The following is a 19,693-nucleotide window of genomic DNA, read 5'->3' as shown; positions in this document are numbered from 1 at the left end:
TCGTCTTTGCCAGAAGCAGAAGTTCAAAGCTGTAATAAACACCATGGATACATAAGGCTAACATTATGAGTAGAGAAGTACAGAGACATAGAACTTTAGAAAAAATGAGTGCTGTATACAGTTTAGATAGTCAAACCCAATGCTTTTAATTAACATGTATTAACATGGCCAGAGGATACAAAGCAAGTATCTTTAGTAAAATAAGAACATATATGTGGCTTAAAGACCTGAAATGGTTCATGAGGGTTTGAAAGAAATTGTATGGCTGTTCATTTAGATGTCATCAATGATGAATTAACATTTGTGTTCTACCTCCATATTGTTCTTTGCTTCAATAAAGCATTCTGCTACCTGTTTTGTATGGATATATAGGATTTTACCTTCCTGAAAAAGCTACAGCTGCTCTCATAGACAAAATGAAAAAAGGAGGGGGGGTAAAAAGATGGTAGGTCCTATAAAACAATGAAGTATTTTTATTTCCTTCTGAGTTACCCAGACAGATTTCCAGACAACCAGGATGAAAGTCAGTATAACCAAGTAGTAACATAACACTGAAGTTGAAAAATTCAGCACACATGCAGTGCAACAGGACAAGTAATACCAAGTGCAAAATTTGTCCCTGATGACACGGATTTAACTAGACAAGAATGCAAGGACACATTACATATCAATGATCCCTGCGAGCAATGTAATAAAGGGCAGCTCGCTTTCTCACTTTTCTTTTCATTGTCTATTTTAGCTCTCCTCCCTCTATTTTTGTTTTCCACTGCCATTATTGCACCCTACCCTACTACTTCCCATCTCCCCAGTCTCTCCCTCACAGGAAATACCTCCAGAACTGGCTCCTGGACTGCAGAGAAGCCACTGCTAAAGCAGTTACAGTTTATGGGCACAGCAAGAAGAATACAGCACAGAGTTTACATGCTGCCCATCAACCTGCACTGGTAGCACAGTACCAGGAAACATCTGTCAGTCCTCTTTCTTTCTCAAAACCCAAAGAAGATTGGCTGGGTTTTGTGAAGAAAAGCCATTTTGGCAACTAGCCAGAAATCCCAGGCCAACGCTTGTTGGTTTGGTTTTGTTTATTTTTCTTTTATATTTCTTGCCCCCCCTTTTTTAAAAAAAAAAAAAAAAATATCTTTCCCTGTTCTATCTCCTACTCTCCAAGCTGGCATGAAACTAACACACCAGAACACACACTAGCTGACCCAAGGAAGACAGCAGTTTACAGATCCAATTCTGTGCTCCTCTAACAGCAGGGAAGGCTTTGCATGCGCGGGGTTCTCATTTGCCCAGATGGATTGTTGATATCTATAAAGTTTAGTAACATAGGAGATACTTGGCTTAAGGACACAACCAGTAATGCAGTGAATTGTATACAACAGAGCTCAATAGTTATTGCTCACCAGCAACATGGGTAATGATCACCTCTAGTTAACAGTGAAATTTCATTCAGTTTACTGCAGAAGACTGTGTATTTCACTCCCTCAAACTCAAGAAGTACATTTCTCATTGTATATTACCAATTATATTTTTTTGAATCACATTATATAAATAATAAAACCAATAAATCACATACCCAAACAGGTCAGTGTATCATTATGAAATCTTATTTATGGTATTTACCTATGTCACTACCAAACTTGTGACTGATTTGTGGTCTAAGCTATTTGATAAAATTCATGGTGATTCAATCGACAAAGCATGGTTATTTTTTGCTGGTTTTTAAGGTTATCTTTAGAAATGCATAAACTGCAAGACCACTTTAAAAATTCATAGTTCAAAGCTTTCAGAGCTAATGATAACTCAGTGTTCTCACCCTTGAATCGGGAGTTTGAGCTACACCTGAAGCAAATGACATCCAGGGCAATATACTGCCATAAAAACAAAAAGCAAAAGACCAGGGTTTGAAAGTTGAATATTCAGAAATAGGCAGAGGATTAGAACAAGCCACATGTGATATTGGTGGGATTATAAAAAAGACTGCCCAGCATTTGAAGAAAAATAGATAGAAAATGATTTCTGCATAATTCAGATGCCATCCTTCTTTCTGCTTGGGAGCAGATTTCATAGTGATAAAAGATGGATAGTATCAGACAGAAGTATGTTTAATCAAAAAGTAATGGAACTGAAGCTTAAATTAAAATAATATAAATCTACCAAGATGAACAATTTTTTTTACCTCCTTTGCATTTGCAGATACACATTCAAGCCATTCACATACTTAATAGAAGGAAATACAGACGAATGTCACAATAGAAAATTATACATAGATCCATGCACTTGCCTATCATACGTAGCTATACCTGTAAGTATAACTACTTTCTTTTTTTACAAGAAAAACATTATAATTCTAAGTAACTGGGGAGTAAGAGTATTGCATACTTTAAAATTACCTAAATCTAGAATATAACTAATTCCAATTCTAATGTGAAAACATCTTTTATAACATAATACCAATAGACTATAAATTAGAGGTTCATAACCATTTCATTAAAACTGATACAGAGTTTACCATCATTTTAGCTCCTAAGCTTTCCTTGCTCCTAGTACTATTACAAAGTAGCTACTTTAGAATCAATTTCTAATAAGCTAACACACCCTAAGTGGTATTTTACTTACTAAGAGTCTTTACAGATGTAAACACAATGCAAGGCACCGCTTAAGAAAGTATACCCATCTGACATTCCAAAAAACCTCCGGAGTTTTGTGGGTAGCAAACTGAAATCCGGAGGTTCCTATGTATACGCATGAATTTTCCCCTGTAACTCCTATAGCTTGTATGAGAGAATGCATTACATAAAAATATATCAAAACAGTAACAGCTGATGCATTCTTTGTTAGAAAAACAAAGGAAAGAAAGAAAACCAATTTTGTCCACACAGATCTTCAACTGGGACAGGAGGAGCTTAACATCTTGATCACAGAGGTAATTGCTGTAATTCAACAAATAGCCTGTACTCAAACTATTAAGAAGGATATTGTGGCACCTAGCTGTACAGGGAGAAGTTAAGTAGACCTCTGCTTCAGCTCTGCTTCAGCTCTGTTGTGCGTGTAGCTTGCCAGGTCTTCAGCAACTCGGTTCACTCACCCTATCAGTCCTCAACCATAACACGAAAAGAAAGATATATATAAACCTGTATAAACTCATGCCACACTTATGAATGAACTGCGCTGTGCATATTATCGTTACAGTTGTTTACAGTCAAAACATCCATTAATGACACTGAAGACAAGCAAGTTGGTTCTCCACATTCCTCAACACTCAGTTTCATTTTAAAATTTTTCGACAGAAAAAAAACCCCGTAAGTCCTACTGAGAAAAATAGGGATGACCACAGGGTACAAATATAAAGAACAGGCTTGCTTCTTTCAATAAGCAAGTGCAACACATTCACTTTACATCTTAGGATAAGCACAACTCAAACTCATCTGTTCAGAAGTGATGGGCAGGCACACATTTTGACATGATTTAGAAAGCTCAGAAAATAAGGATTAGACTGGAACTGTAATATATGGAGAGATGGAAACTATGCAAATCAATGCAATAGCTACTTTTTAAAAAGAAAGCAATTACACACACTAATACAACACAAGAATTTCTCCAGCTGGCCTTAAGGAAAAAAAAATGGTCTCACAATCACTATACAAGCTTCTACAAAAAATGTTTACCTGCTGGTTCCTCACACAATCTTTGCACGACTTCTCTCAAATGCTTACCAACACATGACAAAATTATATTGGGCACCTACTCTAAAGTGAAAGTGTCCACTTGATCTTGCATGGAAATAACTGAAGACTAGAGCTGACGTACAAAGTGACCTACCCACCAGGTACTTAAATCTAAACAAACTTAACATAAGCAAACCTGAACCCTCCCTTTTTTCTGTATTCACCTGTTCCTCCCTCACCAATAGACGCTAATTAATATTCCTATTCTGTAGTCCTTTTCTCACACTGTCCTGAAGCCCTAATGTGGGACAGGTACCCACTGTGACTGGTGCTTTAAAAAATTGCCTACGTATAATTGGGGAGAGCTCTTTATTTTGGAAAAAATAAATCTAATTCACTTAAATATGAACTAATACCTGAATAAATCAAAACTCCTTCTCTACCTTCTAGTACATCAGTAAAGAGCAGTTTTGAGATCAGAATCAAACTGCAATTCTGACTTCCTATGGGCATTTCAAATTCTGCTCCCTTTCCGTCCCCCCTACATGAGAGACTTATAGCAAGCAGATACATTCTACGCCGATCCTGTTTTGGCAAGCTCCACCTCTAATGCAGTATTTGATATATACTAAATATATTCCTGTGTCATTTTTTGAAATATGTAACTGGGTAATGATCCATTTTCTAGAGATGCCTGTAAGATTCCCAGCATTGCCTTAAATTTTACACAGAGACCCGTAAGAATGGATACCCACATAACTGCATCTTGCTGAGCTTTAGAGGAACATCAGTAGCAGAGGCAAAAAAAAACCCAGATCAACCGCAAAACTGGAAAGACCAAAAAGAATTTTAATAGCAGGTTCTGATGTTGTTCTCCTTTAGGGCAACATCTTGATAGAGTGTTCCAGTTCACTTGAATATACTGTGCTTATTCATACAATTGCTGTGTAAGCTTGGGTGAATATTATAAACTTTGGGGTTTGCTTTTATCCACGTAGAACAGGAAAACTAGCTGATTTTCCACCATGGACACAGAGAGTATGTATTTAGATAGAAGAATGCATGGTCATCTATTTACTCTTTAGACATTTCAGTAATTTCTATAGTTTGGGATAAGACAAGTGTGAGGCCAGTCCATTAATCCTGCAGTCTGAAACATATGTAGTGGAAAAAATACTTCCACTTTAAACCACAAAAGGACTCTCTCAACATAGTAGAAACATGCAGGAAGTTACACAGCAGGAAGAAAAAGGATAACACGAGTTATCTTTTCTTCTGGATCTGCAACTTTGTTTCATGTGCTGAATTGTAAGGATGACAGAGAGCTCCTGAAATCAGCTTACAAAATATTTGGGTAATACCATGTGCAGGTAAAAATTCAACTAGAGATGTGACATATGTGTCCATTAGGCAGTTAATATTTTGAAAACAGAGTCCTAAGTCATCAAAGAAGATAAAACCTATGACTCACATTAAATCTTTCCTGATATACAGTTGAATTAACAATTAGCAGGGGAAGGCTTTAATGTTTGTCTTCTGATAGCTATCTGCACTATTAAATACACTATATAGTGTAGCATAGGAAGTCTAAAAATCATCCTCCTAATTTACATTCAGTCTGTACCAAAAAGTGTTTAGAAATATAGGATAAAATTGGCTGTCCTCAAGATGTGCCTATAAAACAATTTAGTTCAGGAACCTGCCCATATAATGGGCTGAAAGACAAAAAGGTGCTTATTACTTCAATATCCAACTTGCTCTGTGACTATGAATAAGTCGCTTAATTTATCTGTTTCTCTGACAAAGATTTGCAACAAGCAGTTTATTATTAAAAAAAGTATTGGGGCAATTAAAATATTTAGTGAACTTTTCCAAGTTGAAAAGTCATAAGAGAAAAATATTGCTTTTGTAAAACAAGTGTTTCAAACAAATGTTTTATTTCAGATTTTACTCCTATTTAATAATGAAAAATATTTCTGGGCAACCAAATGTAAGTAACATTTTGGAAAATCCATTTTTTTCCTGGGAGGAGGGGAAGAGAAGGCTGGATTTTGGCAAAGGCACTGAAAAAAAATTTCTCTTTGGTTAAAGCCCAGAGAGGGTTGGTTTTTTTTTTCAGTTTGACAAAAGAACTGATAAATGTGTTACTTGCACAGCTCAGTACTCAACCTCTCTTGAAAGGAACATTAACTTTGCATGAACTAATCATCTACATGCTGAATTTTTGTGCACTTCTCATTTATGCATTAAAACATAAAAGAACATGCATAAAATCCACTTAGTTTTCCCATGCAAATGAGATTTTGTGTAAATAAATTCTATTATTTCTTAGCGCAAGTGATTTCCATTGAAGAATGATCCATAAGCAAAGATGACGAAAATATGGCATAAAACGTTTAAGAGTACTACCGTTGCTTTACATTTTTAATGGTTCCATATGAAGCTAAGTATCCTAATCTGTGACGCTCACAAATACAAATTAGGTCACATGCAACAGGTGACAAGTTTTAATTGAATGTCTTCTGTCTGCAATTCTGACAAAAGGTGAATGGAAATAAATGAGTCTGGCAAGACAGCCCTGAGCCTTACAATACCCAATATCTCATTATTTTTAAACAGCTATCTATAAACTGATGCTGACAAGCCTTGAACCTTTTATTTCTGTTCAAGAAGAGGTGAATGTGCAGAAAGAAAGGGAAAAAAAAAAAGGAAAACGGGACAGCTACTCTGTTGCATTAAACATGCAATGTTCATTATTAGCTCTCAAATATTACAAAAGAATACCTTTTACACTTCACATAAGAACTTGAAAAAAATCTGTTTCTTTTCTGGAAGAGATACACTCTATGAACCCAGTTCCTAGTGCCTAAATCTGATATTTTCTGGGTGCTATACTACCAGAACTTCATTAGAATTATGCTAAACTCTCACTGATTTTGAAGAGACTGAAATTAGGCCACTAAATACAGGCTACAAAACTTCCACTTCTTTTCCTTCCAAAAGTGAGGAAGAGCCTATGTTGCAGTAAAATGTGTGTATTTGTAAACTGTGAAGGAAAAGTGATGCAGACCAAAGACTGTGAATATATAAAGCCCTGATGTTTCTGAAAGGAAACAGTTACCATCACATAATAGTTCTCTCCACATCACCCAGATTACTAATAAACTAATAACTAGGAAGCAGTGTAAAATACTGCAAAAACTTTTACAACACAGAAAATACTGTTGCTAATTGCACCACTAAATTTCATGTCAATATGCTTATACTAAGCATAACCATACTAGATAATAGTATATGCCTTATTTTTTTAATTATGCATACAACGTCCTGGGACAAGGTATAAGAATAAATAAAGGCAATCTATCACTAACTAAATACCACAGTTCCTACCTTAATTTATTTAAATATAGTTACACAAGATGCTATCTTGTTTCAGGGTTCAAATTACAACCAATTTAATGAAGTGGAGCTTGCTGGGCTGTAAAGTCATTACTGCATCAATAGACTTGAAACCATTACTTTAAGGTGACAAGCGCAGACTGGGAAAGTCAGCTTGGCTGATGATCCAAGGAGAGCGTATGGAACACCAGGAGACAGAAAGGTCAAAAAGTTTGAGCAAGGCCATATCAATGCCTGAAGGTCAAAAACAGGCCTTTATTCTAGATCGCCATCATCAAAGCTTATAAAGAATTCAAGAGCTATGCTAGTGACAACTCTAATAGAAAAGTAGTCTAACTGAAGTTCTGGACCATTTGCTGGCGACTCTCAAGAGAGATGGGAGGATCGAAATGAAATGCCTTATAATAATCAGACTGTGAAGTACTGGTAGCATGAATCAAGATCTCAATACCCTTTTCAGATACAATAATGTGCAGTTTCACAATATTTCAGTTAGTGACTTGGCTGATGTGGCATTCTGGAACTAATCCGAGATCCAGAAGTCACAGGAAAGTTCTTAATAGAGTGAGATGAAATAGATATTATCTATAAAATCATACCAGTTCTACGGAGACCAAGAAATAGCTTGCTTAGAATTAGGATTTCTATCTAGAGGAAGTGATTTCATTTTGCTGCAACAGAATGAGAGAAAACTAAAGGATTGCTATCATCATACTAGAGCTCTAAACCAGATGTACAATTCATTGAAATATTAAAAGCTCTTTCCCCTAACAAACATATTCTCTAATTTTATTTTTTGGTGGTGGTGGTGGGTTTTTTGTTTGTTTTATTATCCTCTTCTATCTTGAGTAGCCAGTCTGCGCTGAACAGTGTAAGAGTAAGATGAGCAAAATTTAGTTTCCAAATTGCACTTATCTAACAAAGTGAGAGAGACTTATTTTTTTCAGTTAAGGTGGCTTTATATTGCCAGTTAAGTCTAAATTGGCATTACTGCAAAAATACGTGTTCTCACAGAATTTTGGAGTTCTCCAAGGCTATTTATGGAAACACCATTTTGATAGTGTCTTTTCTCTTAGCACACCCATAACATTACTATGTCTGCAATCTTTCCTCATGTTTATGTATTGAGTAATTATGAACTACACTTTTGTTGGTGACGTGCTATGCAATTCTTCCCTGCTTTTTTTATTCTTTTAAAGAGCAAGATAACGATTTGTGGAACCTCATCGATTTCACACTTCATCTTTCAAGCTTCCTCAAAAGGTAGAGCAGGATTCTGAACTTATTCCCTCTTTGTTCTGCATGCTATTTTATGGTACCACAAAATCTTGACCAGGCGGCACAATGGGAAAACAGCCCAAGAAGCTTACACCATATCTCAGCCTCTGCTTGGGGCTAACACATTTTCAGGAGCATCCTGTTTTATCATGATTTATAATCTAATTATACTTCATCAATTTTACCCATACAGAAAACTGTATTAGAAACTAGAATATCTAAAGTAATCTAATAAGCGTATGCTAGACTGATGCTTAAAAAAAAAAAAAAAAAAAAAGGGGGTACTTTTAAACCTAAGCATCAACTTTATATGAAAATCTGGGCTTGGAGATGTGGTAGATATTCTTACATTTTGACTTTATATTTGCAGCCAAAATATGAGCATTTTGTCTTCTGTATTGTTATTTTGTTTGCAAATTTGTTTCAGGATTAGATAGGAGTTACACAACAGGGTTTCATTCGGGGTCTCTGAGTACTCTTGCAGTACAATTACGGGATAATTCTAACTTCAAGATAAAAGATCTTGTATTACTAAATTTCTGGTGTATTTGGCAAAGGACATGGCTCTTCTGTACTTTACTCTTCCTGTCCATGTATTGTAACTTTCTGTTTCTTAAAATTCTAGCTGCTACAAGAACAAAGTTCAACAGTGGCTTATATGAGTCCATAGTACAGACGGTCACATTTTATGACTGTGAGGAATTTGAAATTCCTGGTTTCTACTCCCTTTCTGATTTCTCTGAGCGGTTGCTTATTTTAGAAAGGGGGAACTTTATCTGCTACTCAGGTAAGAAAAAAACAGTGATCTAGGTCAGTATGTTCAGACTGGAAGGTACTGACATACCACATCACAGCATCTTCCTGTGCAGTATCACTCCTGCCCACAAATCTCAGAGTTAATGCTGAAGAAGAAATTATTTTTTTTTTGTTTCACTATTTGCAGTGGGTTAAAGTGACGACTGTTCAACAACAAAACTAAAACTTAAAAATTAACTGGCTAAATGGGCATCAAATCAAGAAATAGCATAGTAAAATAAAGAAAATAATGTACAATCTCAACGTGGTGGAATTGCTTCCTATTAGTGTTATCTTGTAGCATTACGTTGAAAGGTGGAAACGAAGAAGGAAGATATGTTCTCTGCACATATTATGGTTTCTGGAGGTGGCAGGTAAAAACATTCCAATGTGTGCAGCTTAATGAACACTGGGAAAAAAGCACTCAGGAAGAAAGTATTTGTCTCTTCCTCAAAAAAAGTTGGGTATTAGTGTATCTAATGATGAGTATAAAGGTAGGGTCTGTAAAAAACCGTGATAATAAAAAACCCTGTCAAAACTCCTGATAAGTATCTGCATTTTATACAAAGTATCAGAGTGTACAAACGTTTGCCCCAACGCTTTCCCGAGTACTGAGAATACTGCAGATGTCAGTGGAAGATGTGGTTGAGGATGCCGTCAACTCAATTAAAGCTTTTACATTTTAAAACAGGTGTTTCTATATTTACATAACGTTTCTGAAAAAATGTTTTAAAAATGCACTTTTCCTTTGTCTCTATATAAACTTTCCTCTGTTATTCCATGAGTACCAGTATCAAAGAACTGTGCATACATTAGAATCAGAAAGTGAAACTGATATACATATTTATAAAAACTGTAAAATAATATCTGATTCTACCAGCTAAAACCTGAAAAGAACACCAGATTAAATTTTTACAATTCCTATAACAAGTGTAGATATTCTGTGTTTCGCCTTGGTAAAGCAACAGAAAAGAAAATGAAACACAAGAAGTTGATGGGTATAGGCAGAGTTCTCTGGACATAAATGAAAAAATCTAAGTAACTCTTCATTTTTAATTTTAAGTATTCTCCTGAACATATTTAACACTTCATTCATGCCCAGAGTGTACCTGATTTCTACACTAGCTCATATATCCTGCTAGCCTCATAACCTGACATACTGCCTAGCATCCTGGAGTGACAGGTTATCCTGTTTGCAGCCTCTGCATCTCATCTGGAGGTAGTATGTGAGCAATTAATGGAAAGCTTGTTAGTGATACCACTTTATTGATACTATTGCTAGCAATTTTCCGTACAAAAGCATAATGGTTAGCTTGCATATCGACTATTCTTTCGTCGTTAGCACCAGGAGTGGATCAGAGTTAATGCAGAAAATCCCAGCTGAAAAATATAACTATAATGTGCTCAGTGTTTTCCAGCCTTTTTGACTGTCCATAATGCTGCACACAATTAATATTATGAGGTAAATTGATTTGACTTTACTAAAACACAATAAATTTTGAAACAATTAGACCATATACTCTGATTATAAAATGTCTGTGCTCTAAAAGAGAAAACAGTGACAATTTTCTTCTAATCTCATAGGTAATGTCGGGCCTTTGGGAAATGGGTTAATACATTCTAGTTTTTTAAACCAGGCAGACTGATTTACTGCAAACTTCCCCCATTACAGTTATAGTAGATGTCTATCAAATTGCTTATGAGAACAAATTTATGGAAAATATCCAAGAGTAATGTTTTGTTCTTATTAAAATACATGAATATGTATGTAATTTTAGCCAGACTAAATGAACAAAACAAAACAAAAAGAAAGAGAAAAAAGGTCAACATTTGTTGTCACAAGAATTATTCTTTTCCACAAGAAACAACTCCTCCCTGTTAAAAATGCCTTTATATAAAAGATGTTTGTCTGAGGAGAATGTTTTTGTTTAAACTGTGATGGCAACTGCTATGAAGAAAAATTGTACAAAGTGTACAAGGGTATGTTAATATAAGTAATTGGGCAACATAATTACATAAACATTATTTAAAAGAGGAAATAAAGCATAAAATTTCCTAATCCCCAGGAATTATTTTCATATAGAACAGATGCAGAATTAAAAAAAAAAAAAAAAAAATTTAAGTCAATAATTCCTGAGAAGCACAGTCTATTTAAATTGGCTCATGCTTATCCTTTTGAACACAGATCTCAATGGGAATGTTCACATTGTACAATGCTAAATAGGCACTTATTTAATTTTTCTAGGGGCCATAAAAAGCATATTTACCAAACAAGACACCAAGGTCTTCTCACTCAATGCACTGCAAATCTAGCATCATTCTACTGAAGGTTGTACATTTCTCCAGTAACTTCTAAGGGCAGGAAGAGCAAACAATTTACTTTCACAGACTTTGTATTTTTTCCAGATACTGTGTTCCTTTCAAAGTTTTCTGCTTTCTCTCCTATTTCTCTCCCAAAGTTCTCTTCCTCCCATTAAAACAAATATATTGGACTCATTCTTTCTTTCTTTTTTCTTTTAAACATGTAACTATACACTTTTGCCTGGATTTCATTCCTATGGACTGTGACATCCAATTTAAAAGACAATTAAGGCTAAAACAAGAGCAGAATTTACTGGGTAAAACAATGACAGCTTATGTACAAAATAACCTAATTAAACAAACCCCTAACCAGAAACCTAGAGAAATATTTCAAGATATTTTTAACTAGCACCCACAAAACACACAAATGTGTATAATTCTCTTACAAGGACAGTTTTTGAGCAACTTAACTATGAAGTGTACATACAAGTCAATCCAAAATTGTATTTGTGACATCCACTGCAACATCTAAGTCTCTTCTTATCATCATTCTCCTAGTATGATTATGATAAGAGATTTACCATGCTAGTTCACCATAAAATTCAGTAATAATTAAATTGTATTTCACCTTCATCAGAAACCCAGATTTTCTAACAGAAAGAGCTTTGGAAATGCTACAAAAAACCTTTTCCAATGTCCCCTTTCATGAAACATGTAGTGCCTTTCACCTGTTACTGTGTATGTCCCTCTTGCCATATTTGAACAGGGAATTCTTTTAGATGTTCTTCCCCCCCCGCCTTTTCTTTTTTTTTTTTATTGAAACATTAATAATTTTGAATTATTAAGAATACTGGGTTTTTTTGCCTTCAGAAGTAATCATTTCAACAGAAGTTTTGCAAATTTAAGTTCACTTTCTGCGTTTTTTTTCCAACTTTTCCTATCTATACAATCAAAGTATACACGCTGGTTCACGTAATATTCTTCTTGAAGCATTTATATATACATTTGCTATGATATTAAAGACATTAAAATTCTCAGGTCAAGAAAGGACAATCACAGCTTAAAATATTCATTCAAAGTGGAAATAAAACACATGAAAAATATTTACTTGACGCTATTGCCAAGAGTATCAGAAATGCTCTTAGTATAATCATCATTTCGTTTTAAGACTTCTTTAGTTGCTTTGAAAGTCAGATTAAGAAACTATAATCTATATCTAAAGGATAGATACATAGAATTTGGGTTTATTACTAATCCATTCTTCTTGATCTGACCAAAGAAAGCACTAAAGAAACAGATGCACATATATATAAGTTCTAACTTGTTAACTGGATACAAAGGGCAGTCAAATAGTTCTTGAATATAGATGAGTTCCCCATGAAAAAATGTAACTGCTGTCATGCAGGAAAACAGACATAGGCTTAAAGGAAAACGAGATGACATGATCTATAATGTGCTGCAGTGAGTAAACTTCTCTTTCTCCAGCAGGAACTCTTGAGAGAACAATCACCAAAGGCTGGGTGGGCTTTGCACTTCACAGTGTAACTCGAACAAATTACACTGCGTTGTGCAATGGTTAATAAACGCTAAGAGTCAAAATTCCTTACTCATTCTTTTATCCTGCTTTACATAGGTAATGCTTCCATACAAACACAGGAAACTAAAGGTCTTGAGAGCAGTTGGCAAATAAAGTCCCTGTGTGGTTCAGTTTTCAGCATTTAGATTTTGCCTGTTCCCGCACCTCCAGCTTACTCCCATAAGATCCAAAATCATACTTAAAATTGTTCTTTAAGCAAAACAAGACTGATTCTTCCTCTTCCTCTTTTCCCTCTTTTTGACCTTACATCTTTCTCTTTGGATCAGAACCTCCCTCTACAACATGCTTTGCTTGTTCCAGAAGGCCAAATTTGGATCCAAAGATCAAATTTTATACCCCGAGATCAAATTTGGATCCATTTTTAGATGTTCAAGTTTTTTTTTTTCTACTAATTTTCATCTAGACTAGATATATTCAGAAGAATGGTATAAAATAAGCAGAGAGTTCTGAACAAGACAGCACTGCTTATTGCATTATAATGGCATAACAGGAATAAGATCTTGCCTGTATTTTCAAAGGCAACTGATTCAAATGTTTTTCCTCTAAGCCTTAACTTAGTTAACCTGCAGAAAAGAAAGGAACTGACCATGAAAGAACGTTCCTATAAGTATGCTTATAGCCAGTAAAATTGTGCGTCAGTTATAGGAAACATCAATATGTTTTCTGGGAATAGTCAGCCATATCATTTATTGGAGAAAATCAAAACAGACGGCACTGAGGATTGATCCTATGAGGAAGGCCTTTGGGACTGAATATGGGACCTTTTTTAATCAGTGATCTCAATGGTCTTAACAAACCTGGTATTTTCTGACACTGTTTCTTAAGGTTTTACATGCTTCCCATTTGCTGACACAGGAGATTTATGTGAACATCGTACACCTTGGCGATGTTCAGGAGCATTTGTTTCTTGAATTGAGGCAGGTTTTAGAAACTGTAACACAATTCATTTTTTACTGCCTTTTCCCCATTTTACAGAGTTAAGTTATTTTCCACTTGTCATGCCATTGTGTCAGAGATGGTGTGGTACAGTGGATTGATACCTCTTTATTATTCTCTCCAGCTTGCACCTTTCCTTTTAGATTGCTCAGTGATCTTCTTTTCAAACTATCTATGAAGAGTGGAAGTATAGTAAACTTCTCTCCTTTGTGCCAAGTTTGTTCTCTCGCTGATGGTACTTACATATTTCTTGAAACTAGTTTAACTCGCAGCTAAGCACTAGATCAATAGGAAACTTGGCCAGATATCCCAAATGCATCAACCCAGTAGAATTTTAGTGATATCTGGACCTTTGAATTAGGATTATGAGCAAAAAGCAAAAATGAGAACATCCTGCAAAATTTAAATTGAGAATCTTATCTTTGTCCAGTCCTTTTCACATTCAGAGTGAAATTTAGTACAACTTCTAATCAAGCTCCACATCAAAAACTTCCTAAAGTTCAAGGAAATTCAGAGCCAGAGTTCTGTGATTTTGATTGGTACCTTCCCTACTTCCAGAATGGTGTGGTCCATTTTTTTATTCAAAGCCATTTCCACCAAACAGCATTAAAATACAGTTAAAAATCCTCTACACAGAATTCTTGATTTTTAAAATGACCTAATTAAAAGATGAGGAAATTCTCCTTGTAGCTACATAAATATGTAAGATAGAGTAAAAAAGCTTTTCATATGCTTGTTACTTATTTTTCCCATTCTATGCTATTGCTTCTACTCTGAGGAACGCACTTTGATCTTTGCACTAAACACAAAGAAATGCACTATACACTTTACATTTCTTAAGCCATGGAATACTTCATACCACTAAGGTATACAATTCTTGTCAAAACTCCATGCAGTTGGGAATTGTCACAGTGAACTAAATGGACTGGGATTTCAAGCTCTGGATACTATACTTAACAACCAGAGAAGCTCTTAGCTCTTGTCTAAGAAAGAGAGGGCATAATTTATCTACAGAAAATCCTCCTTTCGCAGCAAATGCATGAGAAAGAAAGGCTCCATTTACTGAACTTTAAAGTTTCTGTCTATCATGAACATACTTCGTAACATTAAAAAACAAACACACATACAAACAGGTTAACTACTATGTACATAAGGTCTGACGTATCAATAAAGAAATTTTGCCTGTGCTGCAAGAGATAGAAAAGGGTTCAACTTCAGTTACGTGGACCAATGTTACTTGCGATGAAGAGAACAGACGTTTACCTGTTCATCTCAGACTGTTGCTACTGAACTGGGCCATAATCAGATGATTTCTAGACAGCTCTCACACGTCATGCATCATAAAATGAATGGTGATGCCAAAGGTGTAATGCCCAAAGTGGTTAATGCATATTATTTGATTTTAAGAAGTGTAAAACTAAGTCAGTTCAGAAATTAGAACACAAAACGTCTTATTACATGCAATTGCAACACAGTCCATCCTCTCAATGGCAAAATTCAATGGCTAGGCTAGTAATTCCTCCACTGAGAATATGTAGGAAGAGACAAAGAATTTCTTTATGTCCTTCTCATTCATCAACATATGCCACAAAAAAAATGGTGTGGATTATTTACTGCTAGTTTCAATTTACATTATTAATGTGAGGAACCAGACTAAATACTGTTTTGCAAGAAAGTAAGCATTGCAAAGGAACAAAACTATTGTAAAGGTGCAAAAATGTAGTTTAAAAAAGTCAGTTGGTTTGTGGACGTGTCCTCCCCCCTTTTCAGTTTTGATGTAGGACTGTTAACAAAACCGTAAAAAAAATAATTTGGATGTGGGATCAATGAAAATTGGTGGTCTTTTTCCACCCACATAAGGGTTCTTAACACACCCCATGAAAAAACAGGTAAATCTATCTTTCAAGAGAAGGTTTTCCATCACACTTTATTCTTTATTAAGGAGCAGTTTACCTGAGGACACGCTTAAAGATACGTGGCATGTTCCACTGCATAAAGATCTGTTATTAAAATCAGGTGATTTTATACAGTTTTCTTGACGAACAAATGCCTGCAGTCCTTAATCAGAGAAAACTCTGACTGAAACTCCCATGCCACTAAAATCCCAACTGCAGACTTTTTCCACCGTGAGTAATATCCAACATGCCCTCCTAATTAATGCAAGCAGTATTACTGCCATTTATCTTTCTTTTTCATTGTTTTTTTTCCTCAGTTACTTCTCCAGCAAAATGCACTGTTTTATTGTTAATTGTGATAAAAAAAAAAAAATGAGCCAAATCAATTACAGTCCTCTGTCAATCTGTATGGTTGAGGCACAACTTTTACTGTTTTAATTAAATGAAGAAATAGGCCTATTGTTTAAAGGCATTAAAGAAGGCAATTCAAAACTTGAAGTAAAGCCTTTTTGGTTTTACTGAGGGGCAGCAATGCCTGTTAAAGCAATGCAGGTCTCCATTAGAGTTTCACAGCAGCTGTGAAACTTATAAGAACCACAGAAACAATCAGCTATGCATTTTTTCTTGTAGCTAAGGTACCACTAGTTCTAAAGGGTTTGTGTTGTGAAGACGTTACTGACAAAATGTTGCTGTGACTTTAATCCTGGGCTAGCAAGAAGACAGAATCCTTAATGAAGATGGAAATCTAACACATGAACAGGAAAAATTCTTAAGGAAAAACAACAACAAAAAGCCATACGGGTTGTCAATGACAGGGGGAAGATTAGTAGAGTTACACTGTTTATTATCAACATATAGCTGATCTTTTATGTGATGACAGTAAGTTCCAGTCCTACTCCCATTAAAGTCAGCAGAAGCTTTGCCACTGCATTCAGCTGGAAGAAAAAGAGCCCTCTGCATTGAAAAAGCCCATCAGGCCAAATTCAGATCAGCTGGTTCACATACAGAAAATAAATACACAAAGAGAAGACAAAGACCTCTGCACAAGTTAAAACTCCTTAAGCCCTTGAAACAGTATTAACACAGCATTTTGAAGTTGCAGGTATAAGTCTTAAAAGGATAAGACTAGCCCCAGTTATAGACTGTGTTTCCAAACTGCAATCGGCAGATGTTGAGTGAAATGGCTTTCAGGGAATCTTTCCTCTATTCGTGGATGCACGAATATACAGTTATGAACGTATACCCCAGTAGCAAGCTGTTTCCCAGGCATGCAGTGGTTTTTGCAGGCCGTTTTACCCCTCTCAGTCCTAGTGAAGAGGAGCACAAGGCGGGCTAAATAACACTTGCAGAATACGGGTCCATGCAATACTACTGCCCATTACGCTAAACAGGATGTTCCACGCATCCTTGGCAAAGACTTGAGATGGGCTTTGGGGAATTCATAGTCTTCGTCACTATAAAGTAAGAAGGCATCAGAGGGCATATCTGCCGGTTACACAGTACATATCACATGTTATACTACCAATCTACAGAAAGAAAAGCGAATGACAAAAATTCCGCTAACTTCAATGGGCTTGAGTGATCAGTTGTTTGTTGTACAAAGTCTTTCTAACCACTACAAACAAAACTTGCAACAACAACATAGAGACTTTTTGTAGAAACTGACAGAAAAGTGCAACCTCACCTTGAATGCAAAAGAAATAACTCACTGGAGGAAGGTGAAAAAAAAAAATGTTTTACTCATGCTAATTATATTTTATATAGGTTATGTGTATTATACTAAAGTATCACCTTAATGTAATTATACATTTAGCATCTTAATTATATAAAAAAATTATCCTGAGAAACCTGAATTTCAACAACAGGAGTATTTGTTGTAAATGGGATTTGACATATGTGTGAAACTGGATAAAAGGACTTTCAATCAAAGTCTGTCTCCTAGCAAGCTCTATAGTAGAGGGTTGGCACAACAGGGAATGCTGAGTAATTATGAAACTACATAAGGATTCATCTTTACTTTTCCTTTTTCTGACTCTCTCTTTTGTGTGATCAGCAGAGGCTCAAACACCAAGCAAAACTGGGACAGTATGCTGTTTACATAGTCCCCTTTTTTACTCCAAACATCCCTGGGCCACAGGGATCACCAAAGAAGCCAGCCTAAGAAGAACATAAAACATTATTACTCTTCTGGTTTTTCCTAAATGCTCTAGGTAGCCGTCACTTTATCCCGTGTACACCACATTCCATTACTGCCCAACCTAATAAAGACTTCTGTCACAGCGACAGCTTTTCATCTTCAGAGCTCCTTTCTCGTCTCCTGATAAGGCTGCCAACTCTACTCTCTGTAAATGAGCTCATGTGAACACTTTATTTTCAGCTTGTGGAAACAAAAAGGGCCACTGCTCAGCTTCAGAGCTTGAGGGGGCGGTTTTCTATCTTCAAAGCATGACCAAGGAGTTCGAAAGGGATTAAAATTAAACTGGTAAGCTTAGCTTAAATAAGAAACTCGAAGCAGGACTGTTGCACTCACAAACCCTGCTTTTTCTTTAAAAGCATCAGAAGTCCCTTAAAAACGGTCATTTTTAGTCATTTATATTTGTGGATTCTTAAACCTTTGGCTACTGCTTAGATAACACTGCTAGCCAGTAACCCATGTTACTATCAATAGCCACACATAGCTGAGCATCTCACTTACAGGACAGATGGTTTATCCCATCCCAGAGCACTCAGTTCAAAAAGATGTGAATTGCAGCTTCAGCTTCCTTATCCAAACAGCAAATAAATTAAAATTTTTTGCCATCAGTGGCATATGTTTGCATCTGTGTACAGAATGACTCGGGCCAAACCTGAATTGACATGTTTCATTCAGTGACATTCTAAGTATTGTATGAATATCCAATTCCTAGCACTGTTTGCTGTGCAATGAAAGATGTGAAAGAAAACCTAACTTTTACAAAGACTTCCCCTGCTGTTAGATTTTACACATGAAATTTGTTTCACCAGATAGCTACTTACTATCTAGTGGCTGCAAACACTTGTTACATTTTTAAAAGCTTACATAAAATGCGCCCTTATGAACAAAGCAAATTGACTATCCACCTCTTAAGATACTTTGCTTCCATATCAGCTGTAGTTGGCCAGGTGGAGAACCAAGCAAGCGGTAGCTCAGGGCACAGGTATTCCAACTGTATAACACCTGGTTCAAAATCCACCCAAATAAAAATTATTTGCTGGTCTTATATTACTAATCTGTCCACATTAGGAATGTACCAAAGAAGTAGTATGCCTTGCTCAGCTCAAGATGAAAGCCCAACTAATACAGATGTCGGCAGTTAAAACTTACCGTAAACATGGGTTTAAAGGAAAGATACATGGGAGTAAGGAGCGGTCATTTTGCAAAAATCCTTGAGGAGTTTTAGATATGGAGGTTTCACTCAAGGTGCTCTCTATACAGTGTCGTTCTTCAGGACATTGGAAATATACTCTTACCACCTTATTATCACTGTTATTACTATTCATCCTCTTCAGAGGCCCAATATCGCTGTCCACTGCTGTACATTGTTCTATGTAGCAAACTCCCCATTGTTGAAGAGTTTTAATAGGACAGTTTGAAAACAGAGTAAATAACATAGCAGAGGGAAGCAAAACAGCCTTTCCCAACTAGATGTCACTAAATGTGAAGTATGTAATGGAATCTTCATTTTTTTTAACACCGTCATAAGACAAGCACTGAAGGTTTACCCAGAAACTGCAAATGACCATTGGAGGGCAGAATCTCCATGCCAAAATTACAGCAAATATCTGTTAAGATATTTTTAAAT

General features: G+C 35.8%; 1 protein-coding gene across 1 annotated transcript in view; it reads right to left on the bottom strand.

Moving 5' to 3' along the window:
- The window catches only part of ESRRG (estrogen related receptor gamma), a 373,003-nt gene that overhangs the window by 51,954 nt on the left and 301,356 nt on the right, over window positions 1–19,693 (bottom strand). The gene's annotated exons all lie outside the window — the stretch shown is intronic.

Source organism: Vanellus vanellus (genome assembly GCF_965231255.1).
Source record: "Vanellus vanellus genome assembly, chromosome: 3".
NCBI classification, from domain to species: Eukaryota; Metazoa; Chordata; class Aves; order Charadriiformes; family Charadriidae; genus Vanellus; species Vanellus vanellus.
The sequence above is the reverse complement of the archived record's forward strand: the minus strand, read 5'-3'. Positions and strand labels throughout refer to the sequence as shown.